At 37.7% G+C, this 20,029-nt stretch overlaps 1 protein-coding gene and 1 pseudogene across 1 annotated transcript in view; both read right to left on the reverse strand.

The window, feature by feature from the left end:
* The window catches only part of LOC124277159 (phospholipid scramblase 2-like), a 39,097-nt gene that overhangs the window by 2,671 nt on the left and 16,397 nt on the right, over positions 1-20,029 (reverse strand). The gene's annotated exons all lie outside the window — the stretch shown is intronic.
* LOC124277146 lies at positions 405-19,703 on the reverse strand (annotated as a pseudogene).

Raw genomic sequence — 20,029 nt, forward strand, 5'->3', positions numbered from 1 at the left:
TCATTTCAATGTGAAAGAGGAAAACTAATTTATACCATTCGTATTTGAAAACGAGCTTCTAAAGCTCTTAGTATGCCTCTCAACAAGCTGAAAAATGTTGCCGTCGGTGGGATTCTGGCTACCAGGCAAGCAGGCGGGGAACATATCAAAATCAATGTAGGGTTGATAAATCTGAAATATCAAGTCAGATGTGCAATTGTTAAATATACTCTTGACGAAATATCTTCAAAATGAACACGAGTTAATCGTTACAAAATGTACAAGCTATGGCATCTTTTGAACACACTGAACCAAAAAATGTCAGGGACCAAAACATTTTCGGGGATATTTAAAAATATATCTTTCCTGATATCTATGATTCCCTATCCAGTACAGCTGGTATTTGCATCATTGTTGACCCTCCATTATATAATCATACGACGAAGAGTATCTTCAGCATCAGTGTGGGCGCCATATTGTACTTCATTAATGAGGAAGACTGCGCCTAACATCACCGCCTTCATCTTGACATCGAGGTCCATGGGAAAGGTGACGCGCCGAGATTGTCGGCGTCTGTGAACAGTTCCTTTACCATCCCGGACCATTGTTTAGAAATTCTGCCCACATCGAATCGTTCATCTTTGGACTTCACCTAAAGTAAAAGCAAATTGATAGTATTATATTATTTACTGCTCGAATCACAGAATACTTTGTATAGAAAGTTGACAGAAGAATATATATATATGTTACAGATCGTACATTCAGGTTTGATATGACAAACACTTCACCTTCTGTAATCATACCACATTGGTCTGTAACATATACAGTAATGTAAAATCATCTATATTTACTATATATGTAATACAAAATACTAGAAGAAACTTTCATTGCAAAACCAAAGCACCAAAGTATATGAGTGAATGGTCGGTGGTGTCGGAAGGATAAGACATACTTCCACTTCGCAAACACCCGGTGTCATTACTGATTTTATGCGATCTATTCATATTGTAATCATATACTCATCACAGCTATTACACCAATAGAAATTTGTTCCCAGAGGAGTGAAGGCTCGATCGATATTCTGTTTTAACTGACATTATATATCGTGACTGACATAATGTGGGCTGTATTTGCACGACTGTTTGAGGTACAGGCACGTGAAGCTTGCAGTATTGATCCTTTAAACAATCCGATAAAACGTTTTATCACAGCTCGATAAATATGCAAATGAAGTCACCTCACAGGATCTACTTTAAAGCTCAATACATCAATGCCAGGCGTTCTTTTACAATATTCTATAAACTCCCCATTTGCTTAGATAGGGCTGGTCTCCCTGTGTCGCAGAACCACTGCCAAACTATGGTTGCAAATAACATAGCACCAGATGATTTCTCGCTCAAATGAATATACATACGAGATACAGAACTTTTTATTATGACAACAAAAGAAGGATTACGTCGGGAACCGTGAGTTCAGTCCTGTTTATACAGCAACTGAGAAAAGACAGAGTCCGAGTTTGACAGAGTGCACTGTATGTACATAGGCATAAATATATCAATATATACTCATGGAAACAAATAAGAGAACACATGAAAGTACAGCTGTTCTTTATTGTTTTCCAGGTTTCTTCACACTGTGGTGAAACTTTGGAAATAAATAAAGGAACACTTGTACTTTCATGTGTTCCCTTATTTGTTTCCATGAGTATATATATATATAAATGGAATATAGAGGGGAAGTGGTGGGACTGTACCACTTTGCTGAAATGGGTCTCTGACATATGGTATTGCGTTGAAGCCTTTAGTCCACCTACAATTATATGCAGACTAGAAATACATAAACGTTTTAACCACTAGGTACCCCAACGCCCCGGTCCAGATAATAAACAAATGTGATACAGCACAATCAACTATTGAACATCAACGTGTCTCCAGCACCGAAGCATATGTGAGTATCGTTATGTAAGTATATTCACTTACATCAAACTCCACATCACCACATATGTCCCAGTAACAGCAGGGTCCGTCGATACGGAGAACCGTGTCATCATTCTCATCCATCAGCTTGTACTTGGGTAGGACACGGGTGGCACCCCTGCCGCACATACCCGATTGTGTGGCCGAGTGGGGACTTGAACCTCCACTTTCTGAAACAGCAGGTGGGTAACAGTGCAAAATGTGTGTAACTTCGTATATTTGTCCGGATAAACAAACTCCCATTAACGGATCATTGTTACAGACATTTTGTACACAAATTTCGTGACAGTTTTCAACAAAGGAGGTTAGCAAAATCAATGACAGTATTTTAAACATGGCTGCCACCCAAGTACCCTTTCTGCAGGAATTTAAAGAGGAGACCAAGGCTGGGATATGATCAGATTGAGTGCAAATGTCAAAACGATCTAAGAGTTCAATAAAGCGATGTAATGTAAAAGAAGATGAGGACCACCCGATTAATTCGTATTGAATGTGAATTGGTAGCAGAGACTAACTGCAGTAATTTGAAATAAAAGGTCCGCCTTTAATTGCATTAACGTAATGGAAGGCGATGGACAAATTTGACTTCATCATACAGTATTATCATGCAAAATGGCTGCCCATCGGACACAAGATGGCTGCCGTGGCGGCCATATTGAAAATCGCATCACAATTTCCGGATCATGTTCTGGTGGCAGCACTTGAGAGATACTAATAATGTGTCCATTTACAGCTTCAGAGGTTCAGGTTCAGGTTCACACTACAGACAAACATGCCATAAGCTCATTAACGAAGGCTGAAAATAGGAACATCCTACGCCAAACTAATACTGCTTCCACAGAGGCTTTAAAAAGAATTCAAGAGGCGTGGTGCTGAACGGGTTAGGTTGGTTGGTTTATTGTTTAACACTCAGCAATGTTCCAGCTATATGGCGGCGGTCTGTAAATAATCGAGCTGGACCAAACAGTCCAGTGATCAACTTCATAAGCATCGAAATACGCAAATGGGATACGATGACATGTATCAACCAAGTCTGACTACCCGATCCCGTTAGTCGCCTCTTACGACAAACTTGGGTTACTGAAGACCAATTCTAACCCGGATCATCACGGTCTGAACGGGTTAGGCTAACCTGTAGACAACAGGGGAAGAAACAGGACGAACAGCGGAGGGGACGGGTAAGGTGGATGACTTCCCTGTTGTTTCTGTCAAGGATCTTGATGTCGAAGGGTCGACAGTTACCACAAAAGTTCCTGGTGCAGCAACAGGTATCTGGGGAGTACACAGACGGTGATAGTATACATGGGTGAGTGAGTGAAATATAAAGTCACATCGTGACTTGCTATAAATAAGAGGGAGGGAGTATCAATATTCCAGCAATATCACGGCGAGGTACCCGTGTGAGGAACTGAACCCGTGTCTTCAGCCTGACGAACGAAAGCTTTAACCACAAGGCTATCCACTGCCCCAGCATACATAGGAATCTCGCCTGTGGCAATCGAATATACACGTGCAATGCAAGTGCTGGGGACACATAAACAGCCCTACACATATCAGTAACATGCCTTCTACTGTCGTGTGAACATCCTTGCGAATACCAGCAACATACCTTCTACTGCCATGAACAGCCTCTGTCCTAGAGTGTTGAGGATTTCATACTCGTTGTTTGTTTCGTACCCAGTGATCGCTGAAAAGTCAATAATGTATACACAACACTGTATAAATAGATTATGTTAAAGCGTCATCGAGTAATGACGTGTTAGATAACACTGTCCGCCCTAGCGGCCCCGTTTCACATAGCGATCGTAGCGCTAAGGTGATCGTAACTCCGACACTTTAACTTAGACTTACGACTGTCGTAGCGCTACGATCGCTTTGAGGAACGAGGGCCTGCTTTGTAACTGCAACAACAAAAGGTTGCTTATCATATAAATTTGTGAATAAGGAACATACTACAATAGATGTTTCCTCGTGAAGTGTTATGCAATGTTACAGACATGTTATGTTATGTTCTTGGAATTGCTGCATATACATGTAGTTTCATTCTTCAGCGTTACGAAATATTTACCTACACAGTATGTTCAGGGTCCCGATCCACAAAGCGTTAGTAACGTTACGACCTGTCCTTAACTATATAGTTTCTCATAGGGTTACGAATGTCGTAGCGCTACGAACGTTTTGTTGAACGGGGCCCTGAACCATAACTTTCTTCGCAGGCATCTGAGTTTACGGTTTGTAAATTTAAGAAAAAGTATATTATAGAATCTTTGATTGCATAATTAGAGTCTTGAAAAATGCTGCTTGAAGCATAAGCATACATGTATAGGAAGTGCCCCCTGTGATATTTCTTACTTCCAAAGAGGGATCATAGCTGTACAATACCTTCAATGACTTCCACTTTCTGTTTGACGAGCAGCTGGTCGATGGCTACGAGACCTCAAGCCCGGGGACACCCTGCCGGCACCTGACTAGTCTGAGACCACCCCACTGCTCCTGATTGTGGGGGCACTGCAACACGTACTTCCTCGTGAGTCACATATGTATGTCATGTTCAAACTATGGAATCCTAGAAGGGACAATGTCGCTATGTCGCCATTACATAAACCAGCATAATGTGTCGACATTAAGTGCGACAAATGTCCAAAATGTCGCGTAGTCGCATTGTTGCTCTTTGGTTAATTTGGACACCCTTTGCTTATTTTTGTAAGAGTGACAACGCGACATTGTCCCTTCTAGGATTCCATACCAAACAGTTAAACAGTCCTTACGCGGTAATCAATATATAGAGAGCTTCATAGACTGCGTGGAGAACAGATCCCAAGCAACCTATGATTATTGCACAAACCGACTTCATCGATCTGGTAGTCAAGCTAGGTGAATATGGTGATTGTGTCATCGTACGCCAACAGGGGTTGGTGGGGTAGCCTAGTGGTTAAGGCTCGTCACGCCGAAGACCCGGGCTCGATTCCCCACATAGGCACAATGTGTGAAGCCCATTTCTAGTGTCCCCCGCTAAAACTCACTCATTCATTCGTATGCCAACAACATAGACGTTGCCCACAATATCATCACAGGTGTGTTTGATTCCCATCCTGCCCAGGTCATTTACAGGTGGCCGTCATGTAATATTTGAAGTGCGGCGTTAAACAACAACCGAACAGTTTTCATTAATTTTCATTTTAGAAAACCTAACGATATATTATACATAAAAATAAAAATAAAAATGATTCATTATTTAGTTAATTGTTCTCTACATCTGCAGTGATGGTAGATCTTATGAGACCCGATGGTGACATGATATCTGTTGAGATCGGACCGTCATTGTTGTATAGGGGCTGGAATAGACGAAAAATGACGTCATCACCGAACACCTGGCTGACCTCATTTCAAAGGGGTGTCAATGACCTTGTACTGAGCTGACCTTGGGATAAACCACTTTCCCAGGGGGTATTTTTAGATCAGGAGCATAGCAACCGAAAGAGAATGACATCATGGTAGTCATGTAGATTTACATGTGTAAGAGTGTGATGTTCATTGTACAATACTGTATGTATTTGTGACTATTTGAGAAAAGATCAATTTTGGTTGACATTGGTTGATGTGGTGTATAAAAATCCTAACAAAAGGTGGGTGAAGGGAGAGCAGAGTGGCACAGTGGAAGCGCACTGGGCTCATAACCCAGAGGACCGTGGATCAAAACCATGCTCTGCTAACAATATGTTTTTAGGAGTTAGAATTAGGGCTAGCAGACATCTATATAAAGGGGAGAAACGGTGATTTAGCTTCATTTAGCCGTGGACCCGTGATAGTGACACTTCATCTGAAACCTCTGTGTGAGAGTCAGTATTCATTCTGAACAACAGAAGATACTGGAGACCCTATTTGGACGATCCTAAGAAATGGACCAAATATTACTATTTGCAGGCTAAAGGATATCCCAATCCCTTTAATAACGTGGATGATTATGTGATCTATTATGAGAAACAAGGGGTAAAGATAGACCTACCCCCTTCTACAGACAAGTTTGCACTCACGTCTCCAACCCAACAAGTCGTTCAACAAGCTAAAGCACGTATTCAGATGCAGGAGAACGGGGAAATAATGACTTCCTCCCAGAGTCCCATGAAGAAACGGAAGACGACTTTTTAGATAAAAGCAGCCTTAGACAGGTTCCCTGCCATTTAGACTCGGACCACCATGCAGTCAACAACGTGTCCCGTGTGCTATCAGACTTTTTCCAGGACAGACAATATGTTGAGACATAGAAGACAGAAACATCAACAACTCCCTCCTCCTCCTCCACGACCACATCAACAACTCTCTCCTCTTCCTCCTCTCTTCCTCCTCCTCCTCCACCATGGCAGCAGCAGCAACCAGTGCAACCACATTCATCAGAAAGTACTACCCAGGCATTGGAAGAATGTAGGCTGCAACATCCCTTCACCATGATCGTCTCAGGGCCCACCTCCTGTGGGAAAACCTACTTAGTGAAACAGCTTCTAGAACGGATCAACATTAAACCTTATCCTGAACGTATTATATGGCTCTACAAACGATGGCAGCCCTTGTATAACACCATTCAAACCCATGTTTATCCCTGTGTGGAATTTCATCAAGGCATTCCTTCTGATCTCGAAAAGGATGCGTTTCTGGACCCCATGTGGTGAATGTGGTGATCCTCGACGACTTAATGTCGATGGCGTGCAAAGACCCACGCATTACAGATCTGTTTACAGAAGGAAGTCATCATCGTAATCTCTCAGTGATAGCCTTGAACCAGAATTTGTATTTCAGTAAGGATCCCACACAACGAAGAAACTGCCATTATCTGCTTCTGTTCAACAACCCTATCGATCAACAACCCATCATGACTTTGGCGAGGCAAATGTATCCAGGTAACACAGACCGTTTCATGGAGCCGTTTCAAAGGGCTATCCAGAAACCATATGGCTACTTGTTGGTTGATCTAAAACCCCAAACACCTCCCCATTTGCGACTTTGCCCCAATGCATTCAGCTTAAAAGGAGACATCCAAGCTGGGACCATTCAGTCCGAGTTAGACTTTTGACGTGAGCAGACGTGTGAAGAAAACCTCCTAACCATGCCATCTTGTGATGACTGTTGACTCATGTTTCAAGACGTGCATGATTTGCAAAAACACAGAAGAAACTGGTGTCCTGTAAAGGCTTCAGTATTTCCACCGGGAATACCCCAAGTTAAAAGGAAGTGGGAGGAAGACGACAACTTCTCTCCTGTGAAGGCACCACGTACACTGTCAGATTGTGACTATTGTGGTCAAGTGTTTAGCAATAACCACAACTTACAAAGACATTTACACGATAAACAATGTCCTGAAATGGAAAATGATGATGATGATGAATCATTAAACGATGTCACACAAAACAACAGGAAAAAAAGGATGGCTGATCTCGAAGAGCAAGGTATAAGACAAATGTATTCACGTACACGTGAGCTGAATAAAGACTTTTTGGATGAGAAACGACAGCTGTACATGAAAAGAGGTTTAAACGAAGACACGATTCAAGCCAAACTGAACAAATCCATGTGGAGCACGTTTAAAGAGACGTATGCCCGGTTTATTACTTATCTGTACCATATGCAGTATGGTCCAAAGACACAAGGAATACTGAAACAAGTAGGAGACACAAATAATCTGTATCATGATGTATTTTCCAATCTGTACCAATATAAGTCTTGGGTCAAAGGCTTGACCGAAGATGATAATGCAGACATAACATCTGATGAAGAGAGTGAAGGCCATGACGATTAGGAAGGGTAATAAGACAACAGATGTAAAGTAGACTTCTGGGAGCGCTCCTATCCCGCAGTTCTACTGGTTTGAAACGGGGCTAATAAAAAAAATGAAATCAGTTTATCTTGTTTTTTTGTCATGTATACCTCGTTAGGAGCCACATTAACTTAGTGCGCCTAGTGGCAGCAAGTGGATACCCGGGGAGTTGAGAATGGTAATATGGCTGTGATTGACATCCAAGGAAAAAGTTACCAGCCCTTTGAGCATGCATGCGGTATGGACTATAGTGCTATATAAATACCCATATAAAGATAATATACACCAGTGCATTGTCATTTATGATTACTCTTTCATGCTAACACTATACAATTACACCCCATTCCTGATGGAATTTTAGAAAGTTGCATTCCTAAATATGATGTACAAACCCCATGACGAGAACGCACATTTCAAAGCTGACACGCCCTAGCTAGTGTTCATTCTAACGAGCATGTAGCATTTTAGTTATGAATGTTTTTACCCTCGCGAGAAATGTCGTCAGTCGACAGAAACCTCCCTCCCTCTGCCACAGCAGTGCCCCCGCCCGCCCCCGCCCTCTCCCGCTCCCCTACCCCTCAACACACAAATGTGGGTCACCAGATCGCGTCTCTGCTAGCACTGTGAGAGGGAGAGTGTTTTGCACGACACAATCCCAGATATAACATATGTTCTATTTGCATGGAAGGTGCAATATTAGTCTCAAGTGTTTTGGTGGTTGATTCATTCAATACAATCACAAACATATGGGATTTGGGTATAACATCTCAATATCATCCCTGATTCCTAAATTTATCGCATTACAAGGCAGGATACAATGACAATATGGATTGGATATTCAAATATGGAATGTGAATACCGGTAAGTTTGAAATACATTTGAAATTCTATTGAGTTGGGTTGTTTTGGTGATGGTCAAGGCAAGCTCAAACCATTTTCATGTGGCAATGAACGCTGATTGCATTGAACAAATGTGTTATAAAACCCGTGAACTGAACCCGTATAATTTCTTTTACACATATGTGTGCACATTACACTGAATTGTTTTCTTTAAAAAATATTTGACTAGACTAATGTTTAGTCTCTGAATGTATTATCTTGATAGTAACAAACAAACCTATTTAAATTGACAAGGAGCCCAAGGCAGACCTGGGGGAAATCTAGACTTCATTTAGAGCCTTAGCACTGCAGGGAGGGCTAGGCTGTAGGCAAAATAATATGGTTCAGGGGCCGTGAGACAGGCTAATGTTAGACCCACGATTTTGAGTACAACTTGAGGAGGTATCATATTACACCTCGGCTGAATGAGAGGAGGCGAGTGTTAATTCACCATGCCTCAACGGCGCGCGCTCTGAGAAAACAGATTTTCTTCACAGGCCACAGAAAAGGTTATTGAGTATGGAAAATATAGACATTTTTTAAGAGGACAAAATGATAACTTCAACTGACTGTCAGAGGGTTTGTTTTATAGGTAAGATTGAAACCGGATGAAACTAGTTTGTGGTCATTAGTCCAGTGAGTCCGATAGTTGTTCTGATTGGTCCAAACTAATGGCGTGATGTCATGGTGTGATGCTGTGGTGTGTTTCCCACGGGGCGCGCGGTCATTGACCCCTCAGTCAGGGTGAGTCACACCGGAGTGAGTTTGCTGTATGCTGATTGGTCCAAAATAGTGGCGTGATGTCATGGTGTGATGCTGTGATGTGACGCCGGATCCCACGGTCATTGACACCCCTGTGAAATGAGGTCAGCCAGGTGTTCGATGATGACGTCATTTTTCGTCTATTCCAGCCTCTATACAACACGTCATAGTGACGAAGTGCTGTCTAGTAGAGAACACATCCCCGACATATAATTATTTATTACAAAATCGGTCACATACCTCCAGCCATGGGTTGTGCTGCTATCGGTTGATCCCCTCCAGGGTACGCTGTAGGGTGCACGCTCGTCATGATTCTTCCTCAAATCTGGATTCAAGGAAAAGAAACAAAATGGAGCAATGAAAATGTGAACAAATGATGATTAAAAGAACTAGATCTATATTTATTTTCGCTTTCACATGTTGGTTTGTGTTGCGGTGTGATCGTTGCCGGGATATTCGTATTTAACGATTTACCAGAAAGGACGAAAGGCTTGTTTCAGTTGCCATGGCAGGAAGTAACGAGGGTGGCTGTGTATGAATTCAGGATGTGATACTCAACTTATGACAAGGACTGACTGACTGAGTTTAGTTTTACGCCGCTTTTAGCAATATTCCAGCAACATCACGGCGGGGGACACCAGAAATGGGCTTAACACATTGTGCCCATGTGGGGAATCGAACCCGGGTCTTCGGCGTGACCAGCCAACGCTTTAACCACTAGGCTACCCCACCGCCCTATGACAAGGAAGTATGTACTACCCAAAACATGTATTAGTAACAAATGAACAAGTAAATTACAGCGATCTCTACAACTGAGTACAATATTTTGAAAGAGTATTGTGTGAGTAAGGTTCAGCGCCGCTTATTCCAGCAATATCACATAATAGAAGTTGTGGTAATCAAACCGCTACTTCGGCAGTCGCCTTAAACACTAGGCTACCACTCCTGGAATGAATCAGTATAGAAAGGTACAGGTTACAGCTGAATGTTAGCGAAAAGTGGTATAAGCGAACAAAAGTTTAAGTTATTTCTGAACTCACAATCAACGGTAGCTATTATTTTTAACTGACACACAAAATATACGCATGTGCAATTTGTGGAATAATTTTGAGCGAACTGACAGAAAAAAAGATGTTGTAGTGGAATGCTGTAATACTGTTCTCTGAGTTTGAATCTTCATCCATGTTGTTATTCCTAGACATAAGCTTCCAGTCATTTCTTACAAAAGTCAAGAGTCAAATTCACTGTGCGGTTTCAAAATGTTCCTGTATAAGTGGATAGCTAATTAGCAACAAATTGCTTATAGAGGCCTCTTTCACTTCCTTATAGAAACAGTCCCGTAAATAACAGTAGAGCCATGCTGTGATTGAAGAGTCAAACACGAATTCTAGTTTGAGATAACACCGTCACAAATCCGTTCATTTAGCACGTTTAAATCTGCCAAGAGATCAACAGTACAATCCTGGAAACTGACATTTGAAAAATACAAGACATTGAAAATATGTAAGAAGCTAGCGTTGCACTTTATAATTGTTCGGGGAGAGTTGTTTGTTACTTTGCCTAGCTGTAGTGGGGAAGGACGAGAAGATGTGTGCATGTGCCCGGTATCCCTTTGTTACCTCCCCTGTGGGATTGTGTGTGAGAACTGATCCAGTAATTTATCATTATTCGTTAAGGGGATTTAATGTGCGGGATTATCACGCTTGGTGATTCAGTCGATTATCTGCTCATGTTATCAGTCACTGGATTATTTTTCTGGTACTGACCATTTTTTTCGCACGTCACATGACTTGAATACTGATAACGGCGTACCGAAAACATAAACACAACTTCTGTTACCAGGTCAGATGTTACAGCTTAAATACTTCAGTTTTACATTTTCAACTAAAGCCGAAGAGGATTGATGAAAGTAACCTAAGAAGTTTACACAAATGCAAATATATGCGTATATGTGATTGTGTGTGAATATATTCCTATATTGTGATTCCTTTTAGTAAACCAGTACTGTACTCGCGGTATAAATCGTAATGACAGCGGGTGAAAGAAAAAACACCTTCAATCTGCAGACAACTTTTGACCAGTCTAAAATCAGCATGCGATGCATATTAAAAGGTTGTTTATACAATTCAACTGCAAAACTTCCGAGCTGGTCCTAAAGACCTATGAGGAAGCCACAGCTCTCATCATGTAGGTTACAAACCTACGGAAGCTTGGACACAAATACGGCGCTACCACCACACCATACTCGAGTAGCCAGGCAGAATACGGTTTACTGTTTAGCAAACTCTTTGTGTCAACTTTGAAAACCCAGGTCGTTACACTACCAGGTGCCGATCTAACCAGGTCCTTCAGCCCATTATAAAGCCTCCGAAACGAACTCATATGCAATCCTTGAACTTTCAATCATTATTAATGTCACAGAAGAAAATATAATCAGATTTTAATATTGCTTTATAATCTAATTTCTCTTTCTATAATAGGTTTATACCATGTGATGTATGATACAGTTTATGTCATACAATGTGTAATAGGTTTATATCCATGTGATGTGTCATACAGTTTATGCCATACAATGTGTAATGGGTTATACCATGTGATGTGTGATACAGTTTACGCCATACAATGTGTAATAGGTTTATATCATGTGATGTTTGATACAGTTTATGTCATACAATGTGTAATAGGTTTATACCATGTTATGTGTCATACAGTTTATCCCATGCAATGTGTAATAGGTTATACCATGTGATGTGTCATACAGTTTATGACATACAATGTGTAATAGGTTTATATATACAATGAATAGGTGCGATGTGTGATACAGTTTATGTCATACAATGTGTAATAGGTTTATATCATGTGATGTGTCATACAGTTTATGTCATACAAAGCTTAAATAATGTATGTGTGATACAGTTTATGTCATATCATGCGATGTGATAAAGTTTATGTCATACAATGTGTAATAGGTTTATATCATGCGATGTGTGATACAGTTTATGTCATACAATGTGTAATAAGTTTAAATCATGTGATGTGTGATACAGTTTATGTCATACAATGTGTAATAGGTTTATATCATGCGATGTGTCATACAGTTTTTGTCATGCAATATGTAAAAGGTTTAAATGATGCGATGTGTGATACAGTTATGTCATACAATATGTAATAGGTTTATATCATGCGATATGTGATACAGTTTATGTCATACAATGTGTAATAGGTTTATATCATGCGATGTGTGATACAGTTTATGTCATACAATGTGTAATAAGTGTATATAACGTGTGATGTGTGATACAGTTTATGTCATACAATGTGCAATAGGTTTATACCATGTGATGTGTGATACAGTTTATGTCATACAATGTGTAACAGGTTTATACCATGTGATGTGTGATACAGTTTATGCCATACAATGTGCAATAGGTTATATCATGTGATGTGTGATACAGTTTATGCTATACAATGTTTAATAGGTTTATACCATGTGATGTGTTACAGTTTAGGTTTTATACCATGTGATGTGTGATACAGTTTATGCCATACAATGTGTAATAGGTTTATACCATGTGATGTGTACAGTTTATGTCATACAATGTGTAGTATACCATGTGATGTGTGATACAGTTTACGCCATACAATGTGTAATAGGTTTATATCATGTGATGTGTGATACAGTTTATGTCATACAATGTGTAATAGGTTTATACCATGTGATGTGTCATACAGTTTATGCCATACAATGTGTAATAGGATTATACCATGTGATGTGTGATACAGTTTATGACATACAATGTGTAATAGGTTTATACCATGTGATGTGTGATACAGTTTATGTCATACAATGTGTAATAGGTTTATATCATGCGATGTGTGATACAGTTTATGTCATACAATGTGTAATAGGTTTATATCATGCGATGTGTGATACAGTTTATGTCATACAATGTGTAATAAGCTTAAATAATGTGATGTGTGATACAGTTTATGTCATACAAGGCGTAATATGTTTATATCATGCGATGTGTGATAAAGTTTATGTCATAAAATGTGTAATAGGTTTAGATCATGCGATGTGTCATACAGTTTTTGTCATACAATATGTAATAGGTTTAAATGATGCGATGTGTGATACAGTTATGTCATACAATATGTAATAGGTTTATATCATGCGATATGTGATACAGTTTATGTCATACAATGTGTAATAGGTTTATATCATGCGATGTGTCATACAGTTTATGTCATACAATGTGTAATAAGTTTATATCATGTGATGTGTGATACAGTTTATGTCATACAATGTGTAATAGGTTTATATCATGCGATGTGTCATACAGTTTATGTCATACAATATGTAAAAGGTTTAAATGATGCGATGTGTGATACAGTTTATGTCATACAATATGTAATAGGTTTATATCATGCGATATGTGATACAGTTTATGTTTATACACATGTGTAATAGGTTTATATCATGTGATGTGTGATACAGTTTATGTCATACAATGTGTAATAAGTGTATATAACGTGTGATGTGTGATACAGTTTATGTCATACAATGTGCAATAGGTTTATACCATGTGATGTGTGTTTATGTCATACAATGTTAACAGGTTTTATACCATGTGATGTCTCATACAGTTTATGCCATACAATGTGCAATAGGTTTATACCATGTGATGTGTGATACAGTTTATGTCATACAATGTGTAATAGGTTTATATCATGCGATGTGTCATACAGTTTATGCCATGCAATGATGTAATAGGTTTAACCATGATGCGATGTCTGATACAGTTTATGTCACATACAATATGTAATAGGTTTATATCATGCGATATGTGATACAGTTTCATGTTTATGTCATACAATGTGTAATAGGTTTATATCATGCGATGTGTGATACAGTTTATGTCATACAATGTGTAATAGGTTTATATTAACGTGTGATGTGTGATACAGTTTATGTAATAGGTTTATATACCATGTGATGTGTCATACAGTTTATGTCATACAATGTGTAACAGGTTTATACCATGTGATGTGTGATACAGTTTATGCCATACAATGTGCAATAGGTTATATCATGTGATGTGTGATACAGTTTATGCCATACAATGTTTAATAGGTTTATACCATGTGATGTGTGATACAGTTTATGCCATACAATGTGTAATAGGTTTATACCATGTGATGTGTGATACAGTTTATGTCATACAATGTGTAATAGGTTTATACCATGTGATGTGTGATACAGTTTATGTCATACAATGTGTAATAGGTTATACCATGTGATGTGTGATACAGTTTATGCCATACAATGTGTAATAGGTTTATACCATGTGATGTGTGATACAGTTTATGTCATACAATGTGTAATAGGTTTATACCATGTGATGTGTGATACAGTTTATGTCATACAATGTGTAATAGGTTTATATCATGTGATGTGTGATACAGTTTATGTCTTACAATGTGTAATAGGTTTATATCATGTGATGTGTGATACAGTTTATGTCATACAATGTGTAACAGGTTTATACCAAGTAATGTATGATACTGTTTATCTTATTCAATGTGTAATAAGCTTAAATCATGTGATGTGTGATACAGTTATGTCATACAATGCGTAATATGTTTATATCATGCGATGTGTGATAAAGTTATGTCATACAATGTGTAATAGGTTTATATGCTGCGATGTGTCATACAGTTTATGTCATACAATATGTAATAGGTTTATATCATGCGATGTGTGATACAGTTTATGTCATACAATGTGTAATAGGTTTATATCATGCGATGTGTGATACAGTTTATGTCATACAATGTGTAATAGGTTTATACCATGTGATGTGTGATACAGTTTATGTCATACAATGCCAATATGATGATACAGTTTATGTCATACAATGTGTAATAGGTTTATATCATGTGATGTGTGATACAGTTTATGTCATACAATGTGTAATAGGTTTATACCATGCACGATGTGTGATAACGTTATGTCATACAATATGTAATAGGTTTAAATGATGCGATGTGTGATACAGTTATGTCATACAATATGTAATAGGTTTATATCATGCGATATGTGATACAGTTTACGTCATACAATGTGTAATAGGTTTATACCATGTGATGTGTGATACAGTTTATGTCATACAATGTGTAGTAGGTTTATATCATGTGATGTGTGATACAGTTTATGTCATACAATGTGTAATAGGTTTATACCATGTGATGTGTCATACAGTTTATGTCATACAGTTTTTATACCATGTGATGTGTGATACAGTTTATGCCATATAATGTGTAATAGGTCTATACCATGTGGTGTGTCATACAGTTTATACCGTACAATGTGTAATAGGTTTATACCATGTGATGTGTGATACAGTTTATGTCATACAATGTGTAATAGGTTATACCATGTGATGTGTGATACAGTTTATGCCATGCAATATGTAATAGGTTTATACCATGTGATGTGTGATACAGTTTATGTCATACAATGTGTAATAGGTTTATATCATGTGATGTGTGATACAGTTTATGTCATACAATGTGTAATAAGTTAATATCATGTGATGTGTGATACAGTTTATGTCTTACAATGTGTAATAGGTTTATATCATGTGATGTGTGATACAGTTTATGTCATACAATGTGTAATAGGTTTACATCAAGTAATGTATGATACTGTTTATCTTATTCAATGTGTAATAAGCTTAAATCATGTGATGTGTAATACAGTTATGTCATACAATGCGTAATATGTTTATATCATGCGATGTGTGATAAAGTTATGTCATACAATGTATAATAGGTTTATATCATGCGATGTGTCATACAGTTTTGTCATACAATATGTAATAGGTTTAAATGATGCGATGTGTGATACAGTTATGTCATACAATATGTAATAGGTTTATATCATGCGATATGTGATACAGTTTACGTCATAAAATGTGTAATAGGTTTATATCATGCGATGTGTCATACAGTTTATGTCATACAATATGTAATAAGTTTATATGATGTGATGTGTCATACAGTTTATGTCATACAATGTGCAATAGGTTTATACCATGTGATGTGTCATACAGTTTATGTCATACAATGTGTAACAGGTTTATACCATGTGATGTGTGATACAGTTTATGTCATACAATGTGTAACAGGTTTATACCATGTGATGTGTGATACAGTTTATGTCATACAATGTGTAACAGGTTTATATCATGTGATGTGTGATACAGTTTATGCCATACAATGTGTAATAGGTTTATACCATGTGATGTGTGATACAGTTTATGTCATACAATGTGTAATAGGTTATACCATGTGATGTGTGATACAGTTTATGCCATACAATGTGTAATAGGTTATACCATGTGATGTGTGATACAGTTTATGTCATACAATGTGTAATAGGTTTATATCATGTGATGTGTCACACAGTTTATGTCATGCAATGTGTAATAAGGTTTATCATGTGATGTGTGATACAGTTTATGTCATACAATGCGTAATATGTTTATATCCATGTGATGTGTGATACAGTTTATGTCATACAATGTGTAATAGGTTTATATCATGTCATACAGTTTATGTCATACAATGTAATAGGTTTATACCATGTGATGTGTGATACAGTTTATGTCATACAATGTGTAATGGGTTTTATACCATGTGATGTGTGATACAGTTTATGCCATACAATGTGTAATAGGTTTATACCATGTGATGTGTGATACAGTTTATGTCATACAATGTGTAATAGGTTTATACCATGTGATGTGTGATACAGTTTATGTCATACAATGTGTAATAGGTTTATACCATGTGATGTGTGATACAGTTTATGTCATACAATGTGTAATAGGTTTATACCATGTGATGTGTGATACAGTTTATGTCATACAATGTGTAATAGGTTTATACCATGTGATGTGTGATACAGTTTATGTCATGTGTAATAGGGTTTATACCATGTGATGTGTGATACAGTTTATGCCATACAATGTGTAATAGGTTTATACCATGTGATACATACAGTTTATGTCATACAATGTGTAATAGGTTTATACCATGTGATGTGTGATACAGTTTATACCGGTTAATAGGTTGATACCATGTGATGTGTGATACAGTTTATGTCATACAATGTGTAATAGGTTTATATCATGTGATGTGTGATACAGTTTATGTCATACAATGTGTAATAGGTTTATATCATGTGATGTGTGATACAGTTTTCACAATGTGTAATAGGTTTATGTGATGTGTGATACAGTTTATGCCATACAATGCGTAATATTTATATCAATGTGATGTGTCATACAGTTTATGTCATACAATGTGTAATAGGTTTATATCATGATGATGTGATATACAGTTTATGTCATACAATGTGTAATAGGTTTATATCATGTGATGTGTGATACAGTTTATGTCATACAATGTGTAATAGGTTTAATACCATGTGATGTGTGATACAGTTTATGTCATGCAATGTGTAATAGGTTTATATCATGCGATGTGTGATACAGTTTATGACATACAATGTGTAATAGGTTTTATACCATGTGATGTGTCATACAGTTTATGTCCATACAATGTGTAATAAAGGTTTATACCATGTGATGTGTGATACAGTTTATGTCATAATAAATGTGTATTAGGTTATACCATGTGATGTGTGATACAGTTTATGTCATACAATGTGTAATAGGTTTATACCATGTGATGTGTGATACAGTTTATGTCATACAATGTGTAATAGGTTTTATACCATGTGATGTGTGATACAGTTTATGTCATACAATGTGTAATAGGTTTATACCATGTGATGTGTGATACAGTTTATGTCATACAATGTGTAATAGGTTTATACCATGTGATGTGTGATACAGTTTATGTCATACAATGTGTAATAGGTTTATACCATGTGATGTGTGATACAGTTTATGTCATGCAATGTGTAATAGGTTTATACCATGTGATGTGTGATACAGTTTATGTCATACAATGTGTAATAGGTTTATATCATGTGATGTGTGATACAGTTTATGTCATACAATGTGTAATAGGTTAATATCATGTGATGTGTGATACAGTTTATGTCATACAATGTGTAATAGGTTTATATCATGTGATGTGTGATACAGTTTATGTCATACAATGTGTAATAGGTTTATATCATGTGATGTGTGATACAGTTTATGTCATACAATGTGTAATAGGTTTATATCATGTGATGTGTGATACAGTTTATGTCATACAATGTGTAATATGGTTTATATCATGTGATGTGTGATACAGTTTATGTCATACAATGTGTAATAGGTTTATATGATGTGATGTGTCATACAGTTTATGTCATACAATGTGCAATAGGTTTATACCATGTGATGTGTCATACAGTTTATGACATACAATGTGTACTAGGTAATACCATGTGATGTGTGATACAGTTTATGTCATACAATGTGTAATAGGTTTATATCATGCGATGTGTGATACAGTTTATGACATACAATGTGTAATAGGTTTATACCATGTGATGTGTGATACAGTTTATGTCATACAATGTGTAATAGGTTTATACCATGTGATGTGTGATACAGTTTATACCGTACAATGTGTAATAGGTTTATACCATGTGATGTGTGATACAGTTTATACCATACAATGTGTAATAGGTTTATACCATGTGATGTGTGATACAGTTTATGACATACAATGTGTAATAGGTTTATATCATGTGATGTGTGATACAGTTTTTTGTCATACAATATGTAATAGGTTTATATCATGTGATGTGTCATACAGTTTATGTCATTCTCTCTCTCTCTCTCTCTCTCTCTCTCTCTCTCTCTCTCTCTCTCTCTCTCTCTCTCTCTCTCTCTCGAATTTACGCATTTCGACTAAAGTATACAGCACGTGACCGGGACAAAACCTCGTTCGTTATATATTTGTCAGTTCGGTATAAGCGGGTTCTTTATAAATGTAGTTTACTACTAGTCTGTCTCTCTCCCCTTTTTAAGCAGTGTCTCAAACACCTTTTCTTTAGGCGTTCCGTATATCTGTCTCTGTAACATGCGATCTAAATCACAAAGTTCAAGTTCAGCTAAATATTTAAACACTTACCTTCTAAACACTTAGGCGTTTACTGCCCAATAGCCTTCTCAGCTACTTTCTTTATAAAAGACAAGATTATTTGTAACCTTTCATATGAAATGCTCACATTCATTCACTGCCGTTCCAAATCAAACTGTCAATGCACACACTCACTTCAGGCATAGAGCGCGTTTCGTAGATACGTAGCACAACAACGCAACAGAGAGACTGTTTGTAGTCCTTCGACTTAATCCTTCCCCGGTGATCACCACGGGTCAGCTCAACCTAGCATAATTTATAATCACTATCCGGGCGTTAACATGGCCGTTTTTACTGACTGATACTTGATAACCGATCGTAAACACATCGATCTGAGGTCGATCATTTCTTTACGCTGATTTATTAGATCACTGTGGTTTGAGGGCTTAATTTTACCAAGCGACCTCTCTCCATTATATAATGGACTGAGGCATACAAGTATGTTGTGTACATGT

The sequence above is a fragment of the Haliotis rubra genome, unplaced genomic scaffold (genome assembly GCF_003918875.1).
Source record: "Haliotis rubra isolate DU_JTF1 unplaced genomic scaffold, ASM391887v1 Scf219, whole genome shotgun sequence".
Taxonomy (NCBI): domain Eukaryota; kingdom Metazoa; phylum Mollusca; class Gastropoda; order Lepetellida; family Haliotidae; genus Haliotis; species Haliotis rubra.